The sequence below is a fragment of the Acinonyx jubatus genome, chromosome C1 (assembly GCF_027475565.1).
Source record: "Acinonyx jubatus isolate Ajub_Pintada_27869175 chromosome C1, VMU_Ajub_asm_v1.0, whole genome shotgun sequence".
Lineage (NCBI taxonomy): Eukaryota > Metazoa > Chordata > Mammalia > Carnivora > Felidae > Acinonyx > Acinonyx jubatus.
This window is the reverse complement of record NC_069381.1, coordinates 22,118,699-22,141,326: the sequence shown is the minus strand read 5'-3', so window position 1 is coordinate 22,141,326 and position 22,628 is coordinate 22,118,699.

The following is a 22,628-nucleotide window of genomic DNA, read 5'->3' as shown; positions in this document are numbered from 1 at the left end:
CCCACCCGCTCCCAGCCATCGTGCTCTTACGACCTTTCCAGCCGCAGACCTTCTTACCTTTGGAGGATCCGTCTTCTATGAGATCACACATATTAGATCATATCCCACATCGAATCAATGTATGTGTCACATGTGAGAGCCAAGTAGAGCAGAAAGTGACTCTTTGACACGTACCGATTTCTTTTTGCTTTTTAAGGGTATTTATTTGGAGGGAGAGAGAGGGTGCACATGTGAAGGAGGGAAGAGAGAGGGAGAGAGAGAATCCCACGCAGGCTCTGCCCTGTCAGCACGGAGCCTGACCCGGGGCTTGATCCCACGAACCAGGAGACCACGACCTGAGCCGACATCCAGAGTCGGACGCTCAACCGACTGAGCCACCCAGACTCCCTAGCACGTATCAATTTCAGCGGCGCAATTTCCTGTTCGTATTTTAACCGCATGACTCTCTCCGGACCTTAAACCTCCTCAGAGGCCCTCAAGAGCTCGGAGATCCTGGCGCTGTGGCTGGAGCGGAGCATCTGAGGGAGAAAACACTCCCCTTCCACCCGGTCCCCATCCATGCAGAACCGGGGCCTTCCCGCGGTATCCCATGGTGACGTCATCATCGCGGTCTCCGCGGGACAAGGCAGGGGGCGCGGCCCGTCATTTCTAGATGCCACGTGGTCAGCCCAGGGCCAGGCACAGAAGATCAGTAAAGCTGCTGAGAAAAAGTGAGCAAGCCAGTGAGACCTCCTGGCAGCACAGGTGTAGGAACAGCAGACGGGGACACGGGTGGCCTTCGCAGACCGCGCCTCCCAGCGCCCGCCTAGCCAGGGAACAGATTCCTCTCGGGGGGGGGGGGCAGGCTTGTCTTCCCCAGGAGCTGTTGCCGGGATGGGGCGTCACCGAGGCTCTTCTAGGAGCCAGGTGGGTGTGACCGACAGTGTCTTCCTGCGTCCTCTCTCCAGCAGGCCCAGAGGGTCCCCAGGGGAGAGGGTGGGGGGGCAGATGAGGACAACTCTGGACGGTCCCCCGCCTCCTCTGCAGGAGATGGACATTCTAGCAGCAGCCTAGCTGGTTGGATCTGGGTCTGGATGTCCCCACTCACGTTCTGTGTGACCCTTTAGGGTGTGACATCCCCCACCGTCACCTCTCCCCGTTCCCCCAAAGCTAATGTCCACAGGCCCCCCAGACCCTTCCACGCCCGTGTCACATCACGTTCCCCTCGCTCACTCCACCCAGCCCCACGGCCTTCCCAGTGCCCCTTGAACACTCCAAGCACATGCCCACCACAGGGCCTTTGCACTAGCTGTTCCCTTTGCCTGGAAGGCTCTCCTTGCGGATATCCGCGTGCTTCATTCCCAACTCCATCGCACATCACCTCCTCAGCAGGGTCTCCTCCTCCCCTGACCGCCCCACCTAACAGAGCCTCCTTCCTTCCTCTGGGGACCCACAGAGGGATCGGCTGAAGGTTCAGTGAAGGACTCTCGGCTTGGGAATCTCATGGGAAGAAAAGAGACGAGCATGTGCCGAGCACCTACTGTGTGCCCGGCCTTGGGTCAGAACCACCTCTGCGACCTTATTTGATCGCAGGGGTCCTTCCAGGGAGGACCATGTTGTCTTCTCCTATTTGCAGGTGAGGAAAGAGGCTCAGAGAGGGGAACCGACCTGCCTGAGGCCTCATGGTTTGTAAGTGACGGAGCTGTCCCCAGCCCTCCACCCACTGACCTGGAGATGGAGGTGTGGGACCCTCGGCATCCGAGGGGACGGCCGACGCAGGCAAGACCGTCCCAAGGGGGTGTGATAAGGAGCACGATGATAGAACTGATGTATGTGAGGAATAAGCTGGGAAGCCAGCAATGTGCACAGAGAATAACCCATCAGAGAGGCAGAAGGGGAACTAAGGAGGGGGAAGAGTGATGTGCGGAGAGGTAAGCAGGACAGAAAATTAAGACGTGGGTGCCACACGTGGTCAGTGGCGACAATGGCGGTCAGCAGTGACCCCTGGCAGTCAAAGGCGACCCATGGTGGTCAGCAGCAACCAGCGTGAGCACTGGTGGCCAGTGGCAGCCTGTGTTCGGTGGTCATCCACCACTGAGCGCTAATCTGCACTGGCCCACGGTGCTTGCCGTCAGGTGGTGGTCCCGTCTGGGGAGCACTGAGGCGTGCCCCTGCGGTGTAACCAGCCAGAGATCACTGGCGGCCTCTGTAAGAGCGGCTTGATGGGAGCCGCGTGGTGGGGCCAACAAGAGAGGGGACTGGCCGACAGCGGGAGGTGATGCAGTACAGGGCCCGATGATGACGCATAGCATGAGGACCGAAGGAGAGAGAGGAAACTCATGTTGGGAGAGGGGAGCCCCGTCATGCCTATGGGCACCTGCCAAGAGGGTGGGCACTTGGGACAGCCATGGGGATGGGGCAGGAGGAAGAGAAGACAAGGGGGAAGCCTCCCTGCTGTGAAGTAGCTAATGAGACACCCACCGCACCCCACCCCAACCTGGAGATATCAGCTGGCTTGCATTAAGTGAGGCAGAGGGCCCTGGGGGGAAGGATCTGGAATTGGGGGTCAAGGCAACATGGTGGGAGTCCGTCTGCGCCCCTCAGTAGCTGTGTGACCTTGCCCCCCTGGGCTTCGTTTCTGTCCTCCGGAAAATAGGATCCGGAAGGCCCAAGCTCACAGCCAAGTTCAGTAGCGTTCATGGTGAAGGGGTCAAGAACACGGGCTTTGGAATCAAGGTCACTCCCCGGGTTAGGTGACCTGGGGACGATAAAGAGCAGTAGCATAATGAGTTGGATTCCCTGCCCCCTCTTTTCTGGGTGGATTCTCTTCCTGCTGCTTTCTTCTTCCTCTCTGGGTGGGGGCTCAGTCTGATCTTGGTACACTGGGGTCTTAGAGGCGGCGGGGAGCCTGGAGATCGTCTCTCCATTCCAGCTTTCCCGTGGAAAGACGAAGAGTCAGGGTCACAGAGAGAAGAACGTGCCTGAGGACCCACAGGAACTATGTGTGGAGCCCAGGTGGGGACGTATTTGATCATCACAGCTGTCCTAGAGGTAGTCGCCTGACTCCCAGACCAAGGCCACGTCCCCCACAGCGCACCGTGCAGGAACTGGGGCCAAGGACTTGGGGGCTTGCCTGCCCTCCACAGGGGACCTCGGAAATCAAACCAAACCAAAATAAGGAAGCAGCTTCTGTGTGACGAATGGTTGCTGTTTTCGCAGCCCTGGTCTGAGCGCGTCACGTGTCCTCTCCGGTTCCAGCCTCTCCACACTTCGATGCGGCTCGGACCGTCAGTGTCTACTTCCCAGCACACAGCACGGCAGGTGCGTGGCCCAGCCGGAAGTCCGTCCCAGGCAGTTTGCTGCTAGAACGCACGAAGCCACTCCCGTTCTGTGCACCTCGGCAGAAAAGGAGGGAAAAGGACGCAAGGGAGGAAGGGCATCATGTCTGCGACACGGCGGCACGTTATAGGAGTTCATGTGTGCGGGTGGCCTGACCTCTGAGTTTGACGAGAGGTTGCGCCTTATCCCTGAGCAAACCCATCTGCCCTGGGGAGCTCCGGGGAGGGCAGGCTGCTCCCCTCAACTGAGTGGGCACAGTGCAGGCAGACGGGCCTGGGGAAGAACAGTGCCAGGCACACTGGCCAGGTCCCCACACCACTAAGTCTAAGCTGCTGAGACATGAACAAAGCTCTTCCCTCCCCTCCCCTCCCCTCCCCTCCTCTCCTGAGCCTTGGGTCCGCCTCTGCAAAAATGGACACAATGTAACCACCAGGCTGTGGGATTGGAATGAAATCAGGGAGGAGGAAGTTGGTGCTCAGCGACACTACTGGGCCCCAGGCTCACCCAGCCAGTGAGCTCAGAAGCCAGGACTCAGGCTTTGCTGCCTCTGTTCCCGTCCTCCGGCCCCACAGCCCAGTGGGAGGGGGCCAGCCAAGCCTCCCTTCCAAGCCTCGATTTCCTCATCTGAGGAATGGAGGTAATGACACCCTCTGGCAGGTTCTCCTCCGAGGCTTGCAATCCCGCGTGTAAATTGCCTGGTGCCCGGGGACATCTGTGACCTGGCGTCATGATTTTGAGGTGACAGTGGAAATCGGGCTGAACTGAGCAGAGAAGGAGGAGGAAGACACTGTCCTCACCAGGAGAAGGGGTAGCACTGAAGTCTCCGTGGGTGCCCCCACCTGTCCCTCACCACCTGCCTTGCGGGAGAGGCTCTGGAAGCTTCTGAGGGGGACTCTAGAGGAGGCGGCTGCCTCCCAGTCTGAATATCAGCTGCTCCCCTTCCTTCCAGAGATTCATCAGTCCTGGAAGATGAGAGAAGGATCTGGGCCTGCACTCCCCTGGGGGCTGAGCTGGAGCCCCACAGGGTGGGCAGGGTGGGGTGGGTGCGGGCAGGGGCGGGTGCAGGAGGGGCTCCGCCTCTGCTTGTTTAGTGGGCGACCCCACAGCAGACCTGCCTCAGCCCAGGCTCTTTTCCTGATCTAATTAGCCTCACTGAGAATTAAACTACACAGCCCTGAAGTGAGCCTGCTCCCCTGAGAGCGTTCCAGAACTAATACTGATTAAATATGAAACAGTTCCTTCTTCAAGCCCGAGTTGAGGAGGCATGAGCCAGAGATGGGGGCTGTAATTACTCGTTCTGATTATGCAGCATGTTTAAGAAGAGAAGGAAAAGGGAGGGGAGGAGATGAGAGGGGAGGAAATGAGGGGAGGGGAGAAGGAAGGAGAAGGGAATGAGGGAAGGGGAGGGGAGGATAAGAGGTGAGGGAGGGGAGGGCAGGATAAGAGAGGCAGGAAGGGATGGGAGAGAAAGGGAAGAGAGGAGAAAAGAGGGGATGGAAGAGGACGGAGGGGAGGGGAGGAGAGGAGAGGAGAGGAGGGGAGGGGAGGGGAGAGGAGGGGGCCAAGCACCTGCCTGATTACAGGAAGCTACTATGAGGGAGGGTAATGAGGAAATCTGGAGCCTGTATTTACCTCCAGACCCGAAGGCGAAGGCGTTTGCACTCATTGCTTCCTTGGCCTGGACTGCCCTTCCTCAGATACCCACATGGCTCCTTCCACCCCCTCCAAGGCTTTGGGAAAACATCAGCTTCCCGGGGAGGCCTTCCTGGACCCCCCTCACACTATCCGTAACCCCCGGACTTTTGAAGGCCCCTTTCTGCTTTATTTTTCTCCTTGGCACTTGTCACCATGGAGCCCAGAGACCGGGAGGTCCCTCCGGAGCGCGCAGTGGGGGCGTGGACCAGGGCCTTGGCTGGAGAGATGGCGACAAGGGACAGGAGAAGGAGAAATAAGGCTGAGGGTGGGTGGGGGGGGGTCACCCGGGGAGGTTCGGTGCTCGATGGGCTGGGAGGGGGTGGGAACGTGGGGTGGGGGGTCGCGGCTGAAAGCTCCAGTTCTCAGTGATGGTGGCCCTCTGGAAAGTGAGGTAGCACAGTCTCCAGGGCACAGGGTGGGGGTTCAGGTTTAGGCAGAGGCTGCAGCGGGGAGGGGGGGGGGGGCTGTGGTCACGGGGCTCACACAGCAAGCCCAGTACAGCCGACAGGATGAGGACTGCACCAGAAAGGGGCGGGGGGGGGGGGGGGGCGGGAATGATGTGAACGATGCGTTGGAGCTCATAGGTTGAGAAAGGACAAGGACCCACCTCCCTGTCCTAAAACCTCCTTGATTTGCACCACCACCAAGCAGGGCAGTGGATGCCTGGGTCTGAATCCACCCCGACACATCCTCACCTGGTTATGGATTTCACAGCCCGGCTGACTCCCCCTGAGGCCCGGCTGTAACGATGGCCACCTCCTACCTGCTCCTCTGGGACAGGGGCGCATCCCCTGGATGGGAAAGCTGGCCCTCGGGCTGTCCCTTCCCACCAACCAGAGCGGGGCGAGGGGGTGGAGGGGTGGAGGGGTGGGGCTCAACCCAGCCAGGGGGCTCTGATTGCCATGGAAACGGGGTGGCGTAGTCTAAGGTTTCCACAGTGTGATTTTGGTGCCCAGATGAAGAGAATGATGGAGATGCGGGGAGGATCGTGGCGCCAGGTTGTGTGAAGCAGGCTCAGCATGTAGAAGCCATCCTGAGGCCCAGGGAAGCAGGGAGCATGCTGGGCAGGGATCAGTGTGACTGTCCTGTGTGGAACAATCATTATCTGGAGGCCAGGGTATCGGTGCATAGCAGCCGGGAGCCAGAGAACCAGCGAGAACCAGACCAGTGGGCTGAACATCGAAGTTATAAATCAACTAACAAACCGTCAAATAAAATTAGTTTACCCTCCTACCTAACAAATTCTTGATCTCTGCACTAGAATGTGGGGAGCAGAGAAAGTTGACCCCGGGGGCCACGGGCTCCTGACCCCCGACCCAGCCTCCTTCCCCTCCCTCCACAGTCTCGCCCGCAGCGTGCAGACACCCCAGCCGGCAGGTCCAGCCCTGCACCCCCACACACGGCTGCACTCTGTGGCTCTCGACGGTGTGCACACAGGCCGCGTGGTTCACCCTAGGGACAGCAGACCCAGGGATGGGGTCCACGCGGGCTCCGGCCGGTCAGGAAGGGAATTAGGGGGTGTGGGCGCCAGACCTTGTCCCCTGTGTCCTGACGGGCAAGGCGCCGCGGGAGGAGGGTGAGGGGAGCCCCCCTCGCTCAGGTCTCAGGGTCGCGGGGTGGATGGACAGAGGGGCAGCCGTGGGGCTGAGGGACCAGGGGGAGGGCATGGGGACATCTGGGCCAGAGATGACGGGGCCTGAGATGGGCTGGGCGGTGCGGCGGGGGGTGGAATCCAGAGGTTTGAAGACATAAAAATGGGTGGTCCCTGGGGTGTAGGGGGGGCAGGGGCAGGGGTGCCCTGTTGTTTCTGCCTTGGGTGAACAGGTGCCGAGGGGGCAACTCGGGGATGAGAACGGTGCGGGGGGAGCAGGGCTGACAGGAAGCTGAAGGGTTGAACTCAAGGGCGGGGGTGGTGGCCCCCCAGATGGCAGAGGCTGAGCCCCCGGACGGGAAGGGGCAAGAGGCAGGCGGCTTGTCTAGCTTGGCTCTGTATGTCCAACACTTGGGACCTGCTGGGCACATCACAGACTCGCAATGTGGATCTCGGCCCAGGGTCTGGCAGGAGATAAAGCCCCGGGGTTGTAAGCACCTGGACGGGGATGCGCCCACGGGTGTGGTGAGCTCACGCTGGCGGAGGGGAAAGACGGGGTGGGGGGTGAGGGGGAGAACCAGGCGTACTCACCCTGGCTTCACCGGCTGGGTCCACAGAGCTGAGTGGCCTCCTGGCCAGGACAGGGGGAGGGGAGGGGGCAGGGGGGAGCGGGTCCAGCGCCTTCCTCCCACGCGCTGACCCAGCCCGCTAGAGAGAGTGGCCAATCAGCGTCCTGCTTCTGAGCAGTCAGATGCACACAGCTTCCTTCGAGAAGGGAGGTGGGTCTGCCCAATAACGAGTCTGATAACTGCTGATCGTGATTTAAACAGAACCTGCACAAAACACAGAAGCAGAGGATTTCATTTCCCCTGGGAGGTGAGGAGAGCCTCATGGACAGTCTGCCTTTGACTTTGGCGTTGAAGGTGGAGGAAGGTTGCAGAGATGGGGTTTGATGGGCAGGGCGGGAAGGCAGGAAGCAGTATGCCCAGGATGCGTGTGCGATTCAGCAATGCTGCTGAGGGCCTGGTGAGCCTGAGCAAACAGAGCAGTGGGTAAGGGTGCAGATAGAAAAAGGGGGTCCCCAGAGAAGTGGCAACAGGCCGGGGATAAAGATGGAGGGTGTGAAGTGAGGAAGGACAGAGATAAACGCTCCTGATGCAGCAGACAGCCGGCGGCCGGGACAAGACTCGCCCGTGGAGGGATGGTTCTAGAATGGGAATCTGGGGATCACACAGCTCTTTGATTCCTAAGGAGCCCTAAATGAGAAAAATAACAAAATCATAATTTCTGAAAACCTTAGAGTCCTAGGGAATCTTATAATCTCAGGATAATTGAATTATTGGATCTCACAATCTCAGATGCCTACAAACTACAACAATATGGAACATTAGAATGTTCAAGGTGTCACAACCCAGCTCCTCCTTCCCCGCTAATGACAACGTGCACTCCGTGCACAGAGCTTTGCACACAGGATGTCCTTTTGTCTCCATGACAACCCCGGGGGAGTGCGAACTATTACTTGGCCTGATTTTTCCAGATGAAGAAACCGAGGTTCCGTGAGTATAAGTTGTCGCTGAAGGTTGTCAGCACCCGGCCCAGAGCTCTTAGTCTCGGAAACCCAAGCTCTCAGCCTCTTGGCTAGTTTGCCTCCTTCGAGGTCTCTGTGCTCACCTGTCCTCTGTGCACACCTCCAGAGACGGGGAGTTCATTACCGCTCCCCAGGGCCATCCACGCATCCCAACGGTGGACGCATCTCTCCTTCTCAGGGCCTCCACCTGTTGTCCCCTCATCTGCCCTGGGAGACCCCACAAGTAGACAAACCTTCATCCGGGACCCCTGGGGGCAGGCAGCTCCCCGAGGTGGGGCAGCGATCGCACAGGAAGGAAGAAGTCAGGGAGGAAAGCCCCAGCGGCAGCCCCTCCCTGGTGAGAGAGCGGGGTTCACCTGAGGGAGGGAGTCAGCGGAGCCAGGCAGGGGGGAGCAGGTCCCCCAAAGACTGGAGAGAACAAAGCTCAGAGCACTGGGCAGGGTGGGGGGTGAGGGATGGATGTATAATACAGAAACAATCCTCCAACAATCAGAGTTATGAGGCCTCATAAGAGTAGAATCCTAAGTGCTGTCCCTTTAATTTCTTGGCGTTTCTCCCTGAAAACTTATTCTGCAAAAATGTGTCTGTGCCATCCATCCTCCCAGATGGCTTTTTAAGTGAAGCTGTTTGTTAAGCAGAAGAAGAAAAGGGAGGGGTGGGGAGGAGCGGGCGGAGCCTGTGCCGCCCCAGGAGAAGACAGAGTGGGGAGGGGGAGGGGGGCAGGGAGGACCCTGTGGTCTCGGAAAGGCTCAGAGCTCGGCCTCCCAGTGTGGGTGGGGCCACGGGCACAGCCCAGTGCACTTGGCCAGAGTCCCAGTGACAGTGGCCCCTAGTGCCCGGGCCCCCCCTGTGTGCCCAGCTCCCGGCTGAGCACTTTGGACTCATTGGTCCAATTCATCCTCACCCAACCTGTGCAGCAGGCCCTGTGAACCTCCCCATTCCACAGAGGAGGAGCTCAGAGAGGGGCAGGCACTTGCCCAAGGTCACACAGCTGATGAGAGGATTAGAGCCCGGAGTCTTAACCAGGCTATCACCCAGCCCCTCCCAGCCTCTCAGCTGGAAGATCAGACCCACCAGGCACTCAGGCCCCCAGGGCCTCAGTTTCTCCATCTGTACCCTGAGGTGGAGGGTGTAGCTCCGCGATTCTCAAGCCTGACTCCACGTTGGAATCCTCCTGGGGCTTTTCAGCCATGCTGAGGCCCCGGGCCCGACCTCAGGCAGACGGAGTCAGGGGAATGGGGCCCCTGCAGCTAGATTTGTTTTCAAATCCCATCCAGACAGTGCTAATTGCTGGAGAGGAAGCAGAGCCACAGGAATTCTCACTCACCGCCGGTGTGAAAACAAAGTGGCACAGGCACTTTGGAAGACGGTTTGGCAGTTTGTTACAAAACTGAACACAGTCTCCCCAGACGATCCAGCAGCCACGCCTCCAGGTAGTCACTCTGAACATGCACAAACACACCAAAACCTGCATGTGAACACCTACAGCAGCTTCGCTCATAATTGCCGAGTGCCGAGAGCGACCAAGATGTCCTCACATAGGGGAATGGATAAGTAACCTGTGGTACGTCCATACAATGGAAAATTTGTCGGTGGTAAAAAAAAAAAAAAAAAAAAAATGAGCCATCGAGCTGTGCAGACACACGGATGAATCTTAAATGCTTATCGCTAAGGGAAAGAAGGCCACCTGAAAAGGTCACATTTATATGACCTTCTGGAAGCGGCAAAATGACAGAGACAGTAAACGGAGCAGCGGTTGCAAGGGCTTCAGGAAATGGGGACGTGGGGAAGAGGTCCAGTACGGAAGATGTTTTTCAGGGCGGTAAAACATCATGCATGCTACTAGAATGGTGGATAAGTGACACCGTGCGTTTGTCAAAATCCGTCGAACTTTGCAGTAGAAGGCGTGAGCGTTAGTTAGTTAGTTAGTGTATGCAGATTTCAAGACGTTGTCTAGGGGGCCAGGGGATCCCAGGATGGGATTCCGTTTGTGACAAAAGAACCAAGCCATGTTACAAATGTATCGAGCAACCCTAGGGGAAGCGGGGTGGAGGTAAAAGGTGATCTTTGCAGCTTTGAAAATGAATGGAGCCTGTTAAGACCAAAAGCAGACAGAATGCACAGAAACCCTGGGCTCTGGTGGACAGAGTGGCTTCCCAGGAGGTGTGGACTAACAATGCTGAAGTCGCTTATGCATATACACTGAGGAGGAACATGCTTAGTGTTTGGATAGGCAGAGGGTGGGAGCCAGGCTTCTCACGGCCGGGATAGGAGTTTCCAGGCAAACAAAGGGAGAAGGCTGGAATGATCCCTGTGGCCGTGGATTAGAGTTGGAAACCTCCACATGAACTCCTGTTTAGCTGAACGCAGATACAGATGTTTACATATATAAATATTTATGTGCGTGTGTAGAGGCATGAGTTAGTGTAACTGTGCCTCCTTGCTCTGTGAGCTGACGGCCTCAAGGCAGTGACATCCCCTTAGCGACGAGAATGCTTAGCACCCAAATCTTGGTTTCTCATACAACTCTCCCCTAACAGAATCCAGGGCTCCTTGGAGAAAAGGATAATTCTAGAACTAGGGCAGGAAATGGACGAGATAAGCCTGGCATACCTTTCAGTGCCAGAAAGTAAGGAAGTGCTAAAAAATAAAAATAAAGAAATGTCACAATGATGAGCAGCTACCCAAGGGACACGAGAGCCAACGGAAAGAGCTCCCAGTCACCAGAGCTGGGACACTTTGAGCAACAAAATAAGTAAATTAGTATTGGGTTGTGGCCCAAAGTATAAAAGAAATACCTATGAGTCCAAACTGATGTGAATGAATGGATGAACGAATGAATGAACGAATAAATGAATGAGAAAAGACAGATCCCACTTGCAGAAGTCCAGGTAATGTATGTAGAATCTATGCTGTCACCTCTCTCATTTCTGACATTGATAACTTGTGTCTCCCCTCTTTTGTGTCCTGATCAGTGTGGCTACAAGTTTATCAATTTTATTGATCTCCTCAAAGAACCAATTTAATTTTCATTAATTTTCTCTATTGCTTTTCTCCCCTGATTTCTACCCCCATACTTATATCCTCTCTGTTATCTACACGGGATTTAATTCGCTTTTCTGTTTCCAGTTTCTTAAAGTGGAAGCTGAGGTCACTGATTCAAGACATTTCTCCTTTTCAAATGTAGGCGTTTCGTGCCATAAATTTCCCCTAAGAACTGCGTCAGCGGCCTCCCACGGATTTTGATAGGTTGTGTTTTCAGTTTCTTTCGGTGAAAAGCACTTTGCAATTCCCCTTTGGTTGACTCTTTAACACTGTGGGTTACGTCAAAGCATGCTATTGGGTTTGGAAATATTTGGAGATCTTTCGAGAACTCTGCCTGCTAAGTTACAGATTTCCAGTTGCTTTCTGTTGTGGCCAGAGAACATGCTCTGCACAACTCGAGCCCCTTAAATTTGTGGAGGCTTGTTTTGTGACCCAGAGTATTGTCTACGTACCATATTTAGATACACACGGGGAAAAGAATGTGCGCTCTTGTTGCCCGGTGGAATATTCTATGTCACGTAGGTCAGATTGGTTGATGGTGTTAATCAAGTTCTCCGTATGGTATATGTAATTTTCTGTCGGGCTCCTCTTGGCAGTTACTGAACAAATGGTGTCAAAGCCTCTCACTATCACTGTGCCTTCATCTGTTTCTCCTCACAGTTCTATCATTTTTGTCTCACATATTTTGAGGCGCCGTTAGACGCGTAAACATTGAGGATGCGTAGGTCCTCTGGGTGAATTCGTGATAGGATCATCACCTCTGGTAAAATCGTTTACTCTGAAACCTCCCTTTTCGACGTTACCGCGGTCACCCCAGGCGTCTTTCTGGACATTGTGGATGTTGCCTCGCTGGGGGCTGGGCATGCTTTTATTTTGCCGTAAATATTCCTGAGCTTTGTTCTGGAACTTGAAACTCACGTGGCATCTTTAGGATCTTGCTTTGAGATTTCTTGGCTGGGACCAGAGTGGCTCCCAGTCGACAGCTGGGTTTTCCCCCTTCAAGCCCCTTCTGCACGCTCTCCAGACCTGTCTGCCCAGCTCTCTCCTCTCCGCGGCACCATGGTCTCCTAGAATCTCAGCTCCACCTCCTGGACTCGGGGACACCTCCCCTCCCCCACCACTGGGCTCCACCTGGGTTCCTTCTTCCTGGCCCAGGGCCGGACAGCTCTCTCATGGCTAGAAACCAGGGCACTCGTGGGGCTCACTTCCTGGGTTTCCCCGCTCTTCTCCGTTGCCTGATGTCCAGGCTGTCGTAAACCATTGTTTCATAATTTTGTTTTTTGGTCACCTCGGGCGGGAAGATAAATCCGGTCCCTGTCACCCCATCTTGCCTAGAAGAGATCCCCGCAGCTAGAGCTGAGGACCGCCGGGCTATTCCCATCATCACACTGTTCAGATGGAGAAACTGAGGCCGCGAGGTGTGGCACTTGCACAAGGCCGCGTAGCAGGTTGGAGGGTCTAGAACCCCAAGGTGATTGCTGGAGACAATCTGCTTCCCTGGCATGCATAAATGAATGAATGAATGAATGAATAAGGATTTTGCTTCTGCTCCTTCCCCAGAGGCAGCAGATCTCTGCCCAGGTCCTGAGGGTGACAGGTTCCTGCCCCAGTGAAGCGTTTTAAGGCTTAGCTTCACAGGAGGGAAGGATCTGGGTAATGGGAAGGTTTCTGTGCCTGCCAGCCGCCCCCTGCAGGTGACCGCCTCAGACCCGTGTCCCGCCCCCAGTCTCTGCTGAGCTCCCCCGGGAAATGGCTTATGAATGAATGTGAACGCCCCTTGCGTCTGGGGCTCGAAAGAATACTAAGCTGTCATGGGGTCCACATTCAGCCTTTAAGAATCCATAAACCCGTTAGCTGTTTGTTCCTTACCTGACCTGATGGCAGCCCCGTCTCCCTGCTGGGCTCTGCCGAGGGGTGACGGTTTCTGCGTTCTGTCTCTCTTCGGAGGGTCCTGTTATCCTGTGGATTTTGGTTCACTTGGGTGCCTTGCAGCCCCAGCCCCCCGACGGGCTTAAGAAAAGTTATGCTTTTGTAGCCTCTCTGGCTTTTTTCTCGTTTTTCTCTCTTGTGTCTTTTCATATGCTTAAGGAGAAGCAGAAATTCATGAGAAGACCGAAAAAGTAAATAAAATGCTAGGATGCTTGCGGGAAGGTTAGAGGCGGCATAATGAGATGGCGAGATTTCTCTTTCGGAAAGGTCACCGTGGCAGTGCAGTCTTCGGCCAATATTTGCTGTGCTCATATTATGTGCCAGGCACTGTTCTGGCCACTAGATGAATCGGAGGCAGGGACACCAGCCGGAAGGCTATTGTAGGAGATTGATAAAGAAAGGCCCAGAGAGGGCAATATAAAATACTCAGGTCACACAGTGAATGAGGAGAGTCGGGGAACCCAGCTCCTTTGTCTCCCTGCCTGGGGCTACCCTGCGATAGGCTGCCTTGCATCATGACATTTGCCGGAAGCCCCCAAATATAATTTGATTGTCACCCTGCTGGGAGATAGAAGCCGCAGGCCAGGGCTCTGTGTCTCCAGGCAACAACGAAATAGAATTTGGGGTGCACGGAATTAGTGAAGACTAAATAAAAAGAGAATAATCGATGCTGGTAAATGTGCGGTGAGACAGGGACTCACACGCACGGCTGGAAAGCTTTCTGGAAGGCACTTACGGGACAGAGGTGTGGAGCCTGAGAAATGACCCCCCGGGAACTGGTCCTTAGGAAGTGGTCAGGGATTGGAGCGAGGATTATGTCTAGAGACGTGTATTACAGGTCGCTGGGAAGATGGAGAAACTGTAGCGCCCTGTCTGTCGAGCCAGAAAGGGCGACAAATCAAATGACGGTGCATCTGGATGAGGGACTATTATGAAGCTATTAACATCTTGCTGTCGAGGAAACTTCTAATGATGTGAGAAAACACTCACGATACCGTGATCAGTCAAGAAAGAAAACTGGATGTACCATAAGATCTCAACTGCGCGAACCATACTGTAGATAAATACCTATAGTACCTGCCTGTGGAAAGGCACTGATAATTCCAGGAAGAAGAAAAGCTTTTACGTGAGCCCTCGGTCTGTGCCGGGTACTGTGCCAAAGGCTTTAACCCCCAATTGGACACAGATGGAAAGTGAGGCACAGAGATATTACGGACATAATGGACATAATATGTCCATTGGATGTCCAATGGACATCAACGGCCCCAGATGGAAAGTGAGGCACAGAGATGTTAAGTGACATGTCTTACGTCACCATAGCTGGGAGTCCCAGCTGGGATGTGAACTCTGGTTTGTTAGGCTCCTGCCTCTACGGTGAACCACTGAGACTCAGGGGGTGGGGGGCGGGGCAGGCCCAATCTGGGACCACCGTCCCCCTATCCCAAGGCCCTGGAAAATCCACGTGCTCTGCCAGAAAGGCTGCTGAGGCTCCGTGCCCTGCCCTGGTGACCTGAGCGGTCCAGAGCCCAGTCTGACCGCCGCCCGCCCCAAGCTGGTCCAGGCCCCTGCTTTCTGCTTGGCTGTATCCACCCGGCCCCCACCCCCCAGTCCTTGGAGTAAATCAACGTGTTTCTCCGATGGGCCTTGCTGACAGCTGAGAGATGATGCTAGAGACGACAGCCTTGCGGATGTCTCGAGGGCCAGGCCCTGCTCATTAGAATTGCCTCACGCCCATCACCTTCACGGAGAAGCAAAAACCCAGAACAGGCGGATCCGGGAACTATCCTTCAAGGTCTGCTCCAACAAGAAGGGGGGTTGGTTCCTGCCCTGATTTATTGATAAAAGTTTTCTTTTAATGCATCAGTTTCTGGAGCCCCTGCCTGGGCTGGGCGGCCCGCATTTCTTCCCACCTAGCCTGGGGCTCTGGGGAAATATGGCCTGTCTCGGCCTGTCTGCTCACTCTCGAGGCCCTCCTAGACCTAGCCTCCCCTCCCGCAGACGTCGAGCAAACCCACCCCTGTCTCGCTCTAATGGATCTAGATGTTCTGATCTGAAATGTGGTGCAGCAGCCTGAGGAGGGGAGTGAGGCTTCCCGGAAAGCGGGGAGAGGAGGGAACAGCCCCTGGCCGCGCCCCGCCCTGCCATCCGCCTCTGTCACCTGCCCCTCTCTTCTGTGGGGACCCGGAAGGGTGGCCTGAGCAGTACATGTTGGTGTGTTGGCCTCGGGAGTCAGGCTTCTGAGAGCTCTTTCCCAGCAGGATCTCAGAGCCAGCCTCTGCGGTAGCTCTCAGCCCAGCCCTTACCACAGGCACGGGTGCGAGCAGAGAGGTTTTTAATTGACTTAGCGTGTGTGCGCATGCCTGTATTTTCCTGGATCAGGAAGTCTATTTCCTACCCATTCTCTGCATTCCTGCAAGGCCAGGGGATTTATTAGCCCCATTTCGTAGATGAGAAAACCGAGGCACAGAGAGACAAGGTTATTTCCCACCCACTGGTCTCCCCCGCGTCACAACATGGATCCTGGAATTGGGCTGGAGGGGGGTGAGAGGCACGTATTAGGGTTCAACTGTGCAAGGCGTGGAGGGGGGGGATGCAGGGCTGGCGGGAAGGACGCCGAGCTGTGGTGCAGGTCTGACCACCTCTGCCAACCGGGTCCGGAGCAGGGAGAGAGTGGCGTGAGTGGCATCTGTCCGAGCTGGCTGGGCGCCTGTGCCTCACTCTGCCCTGAGCAGTTCCCCCCCCCCCCCCGGAAGACAGAAGGATAAGAAGTATGAACTGTCAGCGCCTCCGAGCGGCCTCTCCGTGTCGGCCACAGCTGTCATGGTTCTGTTCCTTCTCCATTCTCCCAATCCTCTAGCACGCTGGTGGCCGGCTCTCCCAGAGGGGGACGTGGAAGGAGGAGGTCAGTGGCACAAGTGCAAGTCCCCCCCCCCCACTGTCTTGGGGCTCAGGGCTGCGATGATGCTCACCACCCCTCCTCACTCTCTGCCCTAGACCCTCTCACGCCCTCACTCTGGTGGCTTATTTGATAACACGACCCTGAGCCTCCCGCCAGGGGCCTGAGCTTTGGTCACCTTCCTCTTCTCAGGCAGGGAAACTGCACCTGCCCACTGACAGACACGGTTTGTCAAGAGAGCATCAAGGGTGCCCTCCAGATCACTGGGGCTCCATACTTCCTCCTCCCCTCCCCGCTGCACAGCAGCAGCCCTCCCCTCTGCGATCAAAGGTAATTGATCTGAGTCAATTACCCTTCTCAAGACAGTGCCCCGGCCACCCTCTTGCCGTCTAGTCCCTGGATACAAGGAACCCAAAGCACCTAGGCAGCCACCATATAGCAAACAAACCAGAGACCCTTTCTGGGTTCTCTGACGCGTGTGGGTCCTGTGGGGGGCAGGACATCTAGCCCTGCAGAGCCCAGAGTTACAAGGATGGGAATCACCAAGTCCCCCCAGTGGCTCACTGAGAAGTGGCCATAAGTGGAGCCACTTTCACTCCGACCCGTTGTTTCTTCTCATTAGGGACACGGCCCCAAAGGGCACTTTAGCTGGACCTGCGGGTGACCATTCCAACACCCCGTGCGGTTGGCAGTTTCTGGGTGGACAGCGCGTGATACAAACTGGGCCCCTTGGCCGCGAGCCTGTGCCTGCACCTCTGTACAACAAAGCAAGCCATCCCCGGGTCTGGCACGCTTTTATGTGCAATCCCAGGCCAGCGGATCAAACGCTCTGTAAACCCCCCCAGACGGTGGGGCGGGCTGAGGCCCTACCCGCAGCACAGGCGAACCCCCACCAGGAAGACATGACTCCTCCTTGGAGAACAAACCACTGGGCCTTTTCACATGCAGGAGAGCTCAATGTGGTCAACTTGCTGGTTGGTCTCCTCGAGGAATGGCATCGTTTCAGGGGCTCAGCCATGGTCTGTGCTGCTGGCAGGTTGGTTTCCAGAAGCAGCGGCACTATGTGATTCTTGGGTAGTGGAGTCCTGCCCATTGCACTCATGTGTGGTCTCCACATCTGTCAGAGCCACAGTGCAGTGGCCCACGGCTGGGGTTACCTGCTGGGTCACTCTGTGTACTCAGTCCCTTAGTGCCTCTTCCTTAGTGGACGCTCTCTGGCGAGCATGACTTGCGTGATGCAAAAGCCTTGCGCGTTTATTGAGCACCTACTGTGTACTAGGTGCTGAGCTCCGAGCTTTACATCTATTATCCCATTTAGTGTCAGAACGCTCACCATCCTTCGTTTACAACTGGGGAAACTGAGGCACAAAAGGCTCAAACAACTTGTCCAAGGCTACCCAGCTAGGGGTGTGGAAGGGCCAGGGTTTAAATGTGGGCCTCTGGCTCCCCAGCTGGGGCTCTGACCCACTGGACCACATGGCTTCTCTGAACACCCACTCAGATCCTGGCCCTGCTCATTCCCCCTAAGGACCCCCAGCGACCCCCAGTACGGCGGACACTGCACACCCGTCCCCGTGTGGGCTCAGCCAGAGGTAAGGTGGCACCGATCCCGCCTCACGGAGCAGTTTCATTGCAGCTGGAGGTACAGTGTAGCCTCGTGGGGTGTACTCATTGAGCATCTCCTGAGTGCCGGCCGCTGGGGATTCATGAGTGAAGGACAGCAGACCCTCTCTTACTCTTCAGAGTTCACAGTAGGGGTAGGAGTCAAGTTCAAAATGGCACTCCTGGTGGGTCTCATAAGGCAAAGCCGATGGAGCCATGAGGGCCTATGATGGGGGCTCTGAACCAGTGCGAGTGGTCAAGGAGGGCTTCCTGGAGGAGGTGGTGCTGGGACAAGATGCGTTCACGGCAACATTGTGGGAGAGATTAGGATGCCAGGTGGGTGCCCGGGCAAGATGATGGTGCAGATCCTCAAAATCCTAAAACCCTGTGATTCTGACTGAATATTTTATAGGTTTAAGATTCTATTCACCGAAGAGTCTAAGACTTTAGAAATTAAGACTCGGGAAGTCAAAGGCTGTTAGGTTCTAAGGAGCTAGGATCCCCACAAGGGAGCCTTGGCTCCTAGGGAAGCACCAGTCAAACCTTCCATGGGCCGGAAGCTGGCTTTCCCCCTTCCGAGGCCCCAGCCAGGCTCACAACATGGATATACATGTGGCTCTTGGTGGCTCCGAGAATGTAAATTTATTCTGCACTTCCAACAACATCAGGCACTCACCTTATCTGCATGTTCCAGTCGCCAGAATAAATATTAGGAGACAAGTGTGTAGAGATTTTCCGTGTGTACACGAGTTAAATCCTCTAGCCAGTGGTTAATCCAGACAGGGATTTCAACAGAAATGCTATGCTTATATTAATTCAAGGAGGAGCTGGTAACTGGGCCTCTGTTACTATCTGAAGAAGGCCCCTGTCTCCCGCGGAATGGTCTGAGAGGGCCCTTTGTGTGCAGAGGCTTCAGGCCAAGGTCGGACGAAGCAAGGGGGAGAGCATCACCCAGCCGGTCTGAGCCATGTGTGCGAAGATGGGGGCATTCTCCACCCAGCATCTGGGGTCTCCCGTGAACCCCTGGGTCCGGGTTCCCTCAGGCCGCTGCTGTAGGGCAGACCCATCGTGGGTCAGACGTTGCGCTGGGCTGTGGGTGGGCTTGACACTCAGACAGAAGAGGGCAGATCACAGCTCTCGCGCACCAGCTCAGCCGTGTGACCTTGAAGAAGCCACTTCCCCTCCCTGGGGTTCCGTTTCTTCAATGGGACCCATGGTCCTGACCACCCTCCATCCGGCGGTTCTCAGATTAGTAGTTGAGCATCAGTCCCAGCAGACGCCCTCATGACACCTGCTGGGTGCCAGGAATGACTAGAGGTGCTTTACATCGGTTTATCCTCACCCCAGCCTGGGACAGGGAGCTGTCGTTGTCCCCACTTCACGGAGGAGGAAACTGAGGCACAGGGAGGTTTAGTAACTTGCCCAATATCACACAGGTAAAAAAATGGCAGAGGCCGGATTTGCAATCAGGCAGTTGGTTCCAAAACCCATGAACTTAAACACGACACTTAAGTGTTTCCAATAACCCTTCTAGCTGGTCTCCCAGGAATTGGCCCCATTTCAGCAAAGGCACCCTAAATCTGACCCTCATTCTTTCGCTGTGACTGATACCCTTGTTATAAGCAGGCAAGAGTGAAATACAGTTAATGCCTCCAGGCCTTTTCTGACGCCGTGTCCTCTCCCCGGAACCCCTTCCCTTGCCTGTCCACCACCATCCAGTGAATTTGGCCGCTGCCCTAAGACCCATTCAGGAAGAGAAGACCAACCCCGTGATGTCGGTATTATTACCCCATGTTAGAAAACTCCTACTTACAAAAGCTTCATAATTTCCTGAGGCCAGAGGCCCCACTAGAAGGTAGCAGTCTGGGACCTCTGACCCCACGCTAGGCTGCCAAGATCACCTTGGGAGGTTAACGGAGAAGCTGTTCCATTAGGTGCCCCCATGCCTCATCCATGTCAGTCCCTCCTTCCTATAGCCCCGAGCATGGGAGACACGCCTCCTTCTACACAAACCCGGCCACTGCTTGGTCATGTTAATTAAATATCGATTGTCAGAACATTACTTGAGATTTAAAAGAGACACACTTAAGAGAATGATAGAGGAAGAACATACCAGAACTCCTGCTTTGACAAGTTTTTTAGAGCTGGCCTCACTAGGAAATTAGGAACTAAAATGAATTTTTGAAATTGTTGGTTACTGTCCTTTTCACCCATTCCCCCCAGTTCCGGAACATACACTCCCTGTGGGTGGGAATTTTTGTTCATTTTTTTTTTCACTGCTGAATCCCAAGCAGTTAGAACATGTTGTGGCGCACAGTACCAGGATAATAAAAATTGCATAAATAAAAACTAAAGAAAAATAAAAGAGATATATTTAGGAACCAGGTAATTAACTAAAACTTAAAAAATTTTTTTTTAATTTTAAAAGCAAATCACTTGAGAAAAATCAATGAAACCAAAGCTAGTTCTTTGAAAATATCAATATAATCAATTAGCCCCTAGCTAAGCTAAGAAAAGAAAAGAGAAGCCACAACTTATGAATACCAAAAATGAACCAGGGGACATCACCACAAAACCCATGGAAATTAAAAGGATCACAAAAGGATATTATAAACAATCATATGCCTACAAATTTAATAACCTAGAACCAATTCTTGGAAAAACGCAATCTGCCAAAATCCACACAAGAAAAAGTAAATGCCCTGAATAGGCCTGTATCTATTAAAGAAATTGAATCAATAATTAATAACCTTCAAAAACAGAAAGCGCCAGGACCACACGGTTCACTGCTCAATTCTATCAAACATCTAAAGAAGAAATGATACCAGTCCTGTATAATCTCTTTCAGAGAACAGAAGAAGGATACTTCCTAACTTATCCCATGATGCCAGCAATACCCTAATACCAAAACCAGACAAAGACATTACAAGGAAAGAAAACGACAGATCAATATCTCTCATGAACACTGATGCAAAGTCTTCAGTAAAATATTAGCAAATTAAATAAAAAAAAAAACCATTAAAAGAACTATACACCATAGTCAAATTGGATTTATCCCAGGTGAGCAAGACTGATCCAACACTTGAAAATCAATGAATGTAATCCACCATTTCAACAAACAAAAAAAGAAAAATCACACGATTGTATCAATAAATGCAGGAAAAGCATTTGACAAAATCCAGCAGCCTCTCATAATGAGATCTGAGTAAACTAGGAAAAGAGGGAACTTTCACAACTTGATAAAGACTATCTACAAAAAATCTACGGTTAACATTATTCTTTTTTTTTTTTTTAAGATTTATTTATTTATTTTTCAGAGAGAGAACACAAATGGGGAAGCGACAGAGAGATCCGAAGCAGGCTCTGCACCTTCAGCAGTGAGCTCGATGTGGGCCTCAAACTCATGAACTGTGAGACCATGACCTGAGCCAAAGTTGGACGCTTAACCGACTGAGCCACCCAGTGCCCCTACAGCTTGCATCATTCTTAATGGTGAGGAACTAGAAGTATTCCCACTAAGATCAGGTACAAAACAAGGATGTCCCCTCTCACCACTACTTTTCAATATTGTACCAGAAGTCCATCCTAATGCAATAAGACAAGAAGAGGGAATAAAAGATAGATAGATACAGATATAGATATAGATATAGATATAGATATAGATATAGATGATATACATATAGATATATGAAAGAAAGACATAGCTGTCTTTGTTCACAAATGACATGACTATGTAGAAAATTCAAAAGAATCAACAAAAAAACACCCCTAGAACTAATGAGAGAGTAAAGCAAGATTGCAAGATATAAGGTTAATATATAAAAGTTAATTGCTTTCCTATATATCAACAATGAATAAGTAGAGTTTGAAATGAAAAGCACAATACTATTTACATTAGCACCCCCAAAGTGAAATAGTTAGGGATAAATCTAATAAAATATTTATAATATCTATCTGAGGAAAACTATAAAACCCTGATGAACAAAATGAAAGAAGTAAATAAATGAAGAGATATTCCATGTTCATGGATAGGAAGACTCAATACTGCCAAGATGTCAATTCCTCCCATTGATCTATAGATTCAGTGCAACCCAGTCAAAACCCCAGCAAGTTATTTCATGGATATTGACAAACTAATTTGAAAGGTTATATGGAGAGGCAAAAAAACTAGAATAGCCAACACAATATTGAAGGACAACAAAGTTGGAGGATCAACACTCGACTTCAAGACTTACCACAAAGCTGAAGTACTCAAGACAGTGTGGTGTAGGTGAAACAACAGACAAATAGATCAATGCAACAGAATAAAAATCCCCAAAAGGGACATCCCCCATAAATATAGTCAGCTGATCTTTGACAAAGGAGCAAAAATAGTCTTTTCAACAAATGCTGCTGGAACAATCAATTGGACGTCCACATGCAAAAAAAAAAAAAAAAAATCTAGACTCACAAATATTAACCTGAAGAATTTTTAGACCCAAATGTAAAACACCTAAGTATAAACTCGTAGAAGATAACATGAAAGGAAACCTAAATAACCCTGGGTATGGTGACGCGTTCTCAAATACAACACAAAAGACACAATCCATGAAAGAAACAATCCATAGCTAGACTTCATTAAAGTTAAAAAACGTCTGCTCTGTGAAAGACAATGTCAAGAGAATTAGCTAAGCACAGAATGGGAGAAAATCTTTGCAAGAGACATCTTATAAAGCACTGTCATCCAAAATATACAAAGAACACTTAAAACTTCAACCTGGTTGAAAAGCAGACAAAAGATCTTAACAGACACCTCACCAAAGAAGATACAGATGGCAAACAAGCATATAAAAAAATGCTCCACATCATATGTCATCAGGGAAATGCAAATTAAAAAAAATTTTTTTAATGTTTGTTTATTTTTGAGAGAGAGACAGAGTGCAAATGGGGGAGGGGCACAGAGAGAGAGGAAGACACAGAATCCA